Source organism: Lepidochelys kempii, chromosome 2 (assembly GCF_965140285.1).
Source record: "Lepidochelys kempii isolate rLepKem1 chromosome 2, rLepKem1.hap1, whole genome shotgun sequence".
NCBI classification, from domain to species: Eukaryota; Metazoa; Chordata; order Testudines; family Cheloniidae; genus Lepidochelys; species Lepidochelys kempii.
Genome location: NC_136381.1, coordinates 123,247,808 through 123,253,807, shown reverse-complemented (window position 1 = coordinate 123,253,807; position 6,000 = coordinate 123,247,808). Strand labels below are relative to the sequence as shown.

The 6,000-nt window shown below is 44.3% G+C and overlaps 1 protein-coding gene across 2 annotated transcripts in view; it reads left to right on the top strand.

The window, feature by feature from the left end:
- The first annotated feature begins 2,604 nt into the window (after positions 1-2,604).
- CDH20 (cadherin 20) overlaps positions 2,605-6,000 on the top strand; it is a 150,645-nt gene continuing 147,249 nt past the window's right edge. For both annotated transcript variants that reach the window (XM_073332246.2, XM_078851634.1), the window contains exon 1: positions 2,605-2,944. The gene's annotated coding sequence lies outside the window, so the exon portion shown is untranslated. The remainder of the gene's footprint in view (positions 2,945-6,000) is intronic.

Sequence of the window (6,000 nt, the reverse complement as noted above, 5' to 3'; positions counted from 1 at the left end):
TCTTAGGAAAACAGTCACAGGCACATTACTCAAACTTTTTTCTGTGAAAAAAATGACACAAATATTGAACTGTAAAAATTAAGGTATGCAAGTAGCATCTATTTTAATAAAACATTTTTGATATTCAAAATCAACTGTAAACATAAAATTGAGAACCTCACATTGTTTTTTTTCCAGTGCTCACTCTGTATATTATAGAATTATCTTGTGCTATCTGTCATCAGTACAGCATTATGTACTCTATATCTATTCATCCTAAATTATAACCTTATGCAATAAACAGTATCTGCATTTTATTTTCATGGTGCTGTGGCATACAACATAATCAAAGTACCTTCACTGCAGCCTCCACACCATTAAAGCTGTCTCATATATGTTTATTGTGACTTCTTTTTTCTTATAGCAGTATAATTTCGAAAAATAAATAAATTAAGGGGAGGGAGGTAGAGACTACATACAGACTGATTCCAACATATTACAGGAGTGGCATGGATTTACATTTTAAAAAAAAATCTTATCCTATATATTCTTAACATGTTATCTCAAAATAAAGATGTACATATCATCTGCAAGTATAGTATCCATGCTAAACAATATGTATTACATTGAGAATAAATACATTAGTATGGAAACATTTCCACACTTAACTAAAAGACTTGATTCTGGCTACAAGTCTTTGGGATTTTGATTAAAATTGCAACTGTGGTAACTTTCTGGAATATTGTTACATGTGCTCATGATCATTCTCCTCAATAAGGTTATATTTTGCCTTATTATCAGAAACACACTGAGACTTAGTCATTGACAGACAGTAGCAGCGAGAGACAATTCTGGCTCTCTAGAATGTTTCATTAAAAGTCACCAATCAACCTGAGTCCAGAGATGAATATACAATAGAAGAAAACTGGATAAAATATTGGCTGTCAAAATATATATTTATCACAATTGTAACTTATCATTTATATTGAACGTGACACCAAGCAACGTCAAGACTTCCAAACTGTTAATGTAAGAATCTCCATTGCATTCTTTCTTTTTTTGCAGCGTCATTGTAGCTGTGTTGGTATCAGTATACTAGAGCTAGGTAGGTCTAAGATGGGTGAGGTAATATCTTTTATTGCACCAACTTCCATTGGTGAAAGAGACAAGCTTTCGAACTTACGTAGACCTGAAAAAGATCTGTGTGTAACCTCAAAAGCTTGTCTTTTTCACCAACAGAAGTTGGTCCAATAATGATCTCCTCACCTACTTTCTCTCGTGTGCGTGCTCCCGTTTTTTATACTGAACTGATTATATAGCGATGAATGTTTATGAAAAATGCATGTCCCTAAGATTCCTCAGGTATATTTCTGTGACCTTAGTTCTGCTAAATAATCAAGGCAATTAAAAAAAATCTAAACTGTGCAATCAATCTTCATAGTAGATTTCATCGCAAAGAGGCTGGATGTTCCAGGAAATCAATAAGGGGAATTAGTCTTCAATGGCAAACTGACTGATTTGGGTAGAGATTATATGGTTTCTATTCTGCACTGAAGTTAGTGGAGTTACTTGGGATCTGACCCAGTGTAACTGAGAATAGAATTGGGCTGTAGGCTGGTAGTGACTAGAAGGTATTACCACCTGACAGCTGTTCAGCATATATGAAATGAGCTGCAGTCTCATTCTAGTACCGAATGAACATCTCTTTCACTCCAAAGTTGGTGCTAATTTGTACCCTTACTACACTATCTGCAGAAAGATGAAGGATCGAATGGGCATAGAGTTAGGAACCTTCTCACCCCTAGAGGTGGTTATTCCAGGTCACCACTGGGGCAAATTGGTAGGGAGCATGGAATGTGTCTCCTGTGTACATGTGCTGCCTCTGCTGTAGCAGTTCTGGGGTTAGACAGAGTATTTGAGTTTTCATTGCTGTCAGTTGCATACCAGTTTCATGACTACGACAGACATTTGAAAAAAGTTTAAAAAGGAAGGGTTTTTAGAGGATTATTTAATGGATTTTTTCAATCTTCTACAATCCCTACAAGAAATCGTATTTACACTGATATCTGTAAGATCAAAGAATATTTATTAGAACTGAGCCTTCTCAAGGAAACAAAGCTTTCCTCTGTTAGAAAAATAAAGCTTTGTATCCCAGTATTTTCAGACTACCTAACAAGTGTGTTTTAAATCTGTCATGTTGTCCTTGTCTTTCCCCATAAATTCCCATTCAGTCCTGAACAGGGATGGTGCATCTTTTAAATCCTCCTAAGACATATTCTCTGTAAAAAGATGTCTCTGGTACACACTGCTGCTTTTCCCAGGACCTGAGATGTGTGTGGAATCTAAAGCCAGTGGGGTTCCCCAGAGGTGCCAAGTCAAAATGGCAGGGTCTGAACCACAGGGTGCCAACTGGACACTAATTACTTGCATCTGGTGGTGTTCCAGACAGCTCCGCAGAGGGACGGAGTGCACATTCCTGGCACCAATTGGCTAATTCAATTTACTTCAACAGCATTCGCCTCTGTCAGAATATTCATGAGCAGCAGCCTGAGTACCAGTGGCACAGGCAGCCAGCAGCCACTTAGACTAGGGAAGGAGCAAGGGCGAAGGAGGAGGGGAAGAGGTGCCTGCCACAAACTCGAGAGGAGCTGATCAGGAGGAGCCTCCATCTCCACCGGCTCTGAGCTGAGAGTTGGCAGAGGCGAGGGACCGGGGGCGGGGGGGAGAGAAACCCCGTCGTCACTGCAGCCCAGGTGGAAGCAGAAATCTAGCCCTTTGTGAGCGCCGGGGGCAGGAGGGGGAAGCTGTGCGTCCCCCTCCCCCCCCGAGGTGGGCTCAGGAGTGGACTTCGCTTCTCGGACGACAGTGGCCGTGGCGGGGGGCGCTGGGATGTGAGCGGGGACCCCAGCGAGGAGGAAGGTCGCCAGGAGGGTTCCCGGGGAGCTCCTGCCACACACCGCGCAAGGTACCCGCGGGGTAACACCGGAGGCTCCCTTGCCGAGCACCGCGGGAGGCAGAGGGAAGGGGCGCGGGGCTGCCGCTGCTCTCGAGTTTGGCTGGGACGTTTTCAGGTGCGCTGGCGGCGGGGCTGCCTCCGCCCTGCCACGAGCTTCTCGCTCCAACTTCCCCGGCGGCTCGGGCCAAAGGGCCGGGGAGGGAGCCGCCTCCGCAGCGCCAGGCTGAGCAGCGCCTCGGGTGCGGGGGACGTGTCCCAGGCCCGCCGGCTCCGGGGTGGTCCCCTCTGCTCTGCTGCGTGCTGGGGGAGCCGCCTACGGGGAAACCCCCCAGGGAAAGGAGCCCGGTGGAGGCGGGGAGGTGGTTGAACTCTTCTACAGGCGGCCGCCCCATGGAGATGCAGCCCAAGGATCAGACACTGGGGCGCGGCGGCGGCGGCGGCGGCGGGGGGGGGGGGGGAGAGTCTTGCAAGCCCGAGAGAGCGCGGGGCGCCTGGCAGGGGGGGGGGATGCCGAGCAGGGGGCCGAGAGTGTGGGGAGCCATGGGCTGGGGGCAAAGGGGGGGGGGTTTGCCCAGTGGAAGCCCTGAACACAGGGGCATTATAGGAGCAGGAGGGAGCCCTGCCCATGGGGTGATTTGGGGGAGCCCTCTAGGGAGCAGGGCACTCGCTGTTGCCAGCCCTCTTTCCCTCCCCCCGCCCTTAGAGCCAGGGGAGGATAAATGGAGCTGTGAGCAAAGTGTGCGGGAAACTCTCCCCCTTTCTGTTTTCACTTTTTTTCCTCCTGTGAACCAAGTTTGGTTCTTCTTCCGTGGCTCTCACTGGCCGCGGTGGCCCCTCCCGGCCCGTCCCCCCGCCGGGCAGCCTGCGGTGAAGGGCTCTCGAGCCGCCGACTTGGTGGGACTCTGCTGGGTGTTGCTAGAGGAGGGGAAGGGGTAACAGAAAATAAATGTGAAAGAGATACGGAAGGAAGAGACCAATGGCTGGGCCATAAATCAGCCAGTATACAACAAGGAGTTGATGAGAATAGATCTTTTCACCCTCAAAACAAAACAAAACCAAAAAAAAAAAAACCCACTTTGGAAAGGGGAGGGGGGAACCAAGAAGGTTGGTTATTGGCACCCAGCTCTGAAACCAAGGCAGCTGATGCTGAGCGGAGCCAAGGGATGCAGTTCTTCTTAGTTAGTTTCAAAACAGCAAGACAGCCTCTGCCAAAGATTGCTGTAAACACTGAATAAAGATTTCATTGTGGGCTGGTGTGACTGGAATAATTAGGCCGTTAATTGTTCATTCTGATCTGAAGGAGCGGGAATCAGTAGGGCACAGTAGCCACAAAATGAGAGAAAGGGAGAGAAAATAGCAACATGCAACATTTATCACTTGCTCCGCTTCTGCAGTACTTTGAATCCCAGAGCCCAGGGGGTCGCTATCTATTTAACAAAAGGGCATCTCTGTGAAACTGCAGTTTAAATATGCATTACTGCCATTTTCTCTTCTTAGTTTTTATGCTGGACACAATCGAGTGATGAGTTGTTTTTTTAATCCCGTTTTAGAGAAGTAAAATGTAAATATGCCTGGAGAATGAACATCCTAACTAGACTGACTAATACCAATTAATGCATTTTACTTATGTGCACACTTTATTGCCAGCTCAGCAGGGATGGCCGCTAATGGTGCCAGCTTTTGTGCTGCTGTAAGGCTTTTCAAACAGGCATGCAAGATTTTAACAGTAAACTGTTTGCGTTTTAACTTTGTAATTATGTCCAGGTTTAAAACATGTTACTCAGAATGATTTCTCTTTCATGAAAAACTGGTGAAATAACCCTTACTACACTTTTGCTTTTCTATATGATGTAACAGAAAACCCCATGCTTGCTAGTGCTAAAGGTGATTTTAGTAGTCAAGCAAAGTACATAGGCAGTAGACTGACAGTATTGATATTTACTAAAAAATGGTGCTGTAAGTGAAAAATGGTTGTAAATTATTTCCTAAGTAGCATACAACAAGAGATACCTGTACAAAAAAAGAAAGTAGTGATATGTCTAATCAGAGAGAATGGAAGAGCAGGGTATTAAAACAAAGTTGATGAAGTCATAATCATCTGAGCAAAATCACAGGATGATTTGAAGTCTAATGTTGTAAAGGAAACAGATTCAGCTTTGGTGTGACTCCACTGACTTCAAAGAAGTTACACCAGGGATGAATTTGGCTCACAGATTTTAGTACAGATATCCATCCATTATATATTACTAAATAAAAAAAGATTTTGGCACTGGACAATGTTTAATCAGAACCACAATTAGTATACTTTTCATCTGTATACATAAGGAAGCCAGAGTATAGGAAGTACCAGTAAGATAACGGTGGAGTGAGCTTTCACTTTGCTGTCCAAATCATAGTGTTGTATTTTTCTGAGTTTACCTAAGACTTTGAGATACACTTGTGAGATTTTTGCATTAAGGGAAGGGGAGAAAACAGGATACATGTTAAAGTGCTACAACTGTATATGTAATTAAATAAAATAATGTAGTCTCTATTCAAATCCCAAATTATCTGAGGATGGACTGAGTGAGCACTGCAGTGTTTGGCCCAAGGTGGGGTGTTGGGAGGAACTCACCTGGATACTAAAAGACCGCAGTTAAAATGCACTTCACAAACGTTCTGATGAAGTTGTCAAAATTGCATTGTCATAATCCAATGATGGATAGAGGATAAATTCTTTATTTCTGATTTAATTGTAATCCCTGTTGTGAGGAACAGTTTTCAAGGCAATCTGCCAACCTGTTCCTATTTACCAGAACTTTCTACAAGGGAATATTGCTAACCGTATCTGGATCGACCCACTTTTAGAAACCTAAGAACATTTTACTGAAGTATCCTCTAGAGGTAGAAAGACAAAATGTATAGTGAAAACTATAAGAGACACTACTGACCTTGAGTCGTCGCCAGTGGTGTTTCATTAGGGAACTCTTATAAAGAATCTTAACTTTATAGTGCATCAATTAGTTAAGTGCTGTGTTTAATTTTAGAATAATTTCTGGAGCCACGACTGAAGACCAGTAAAGTTT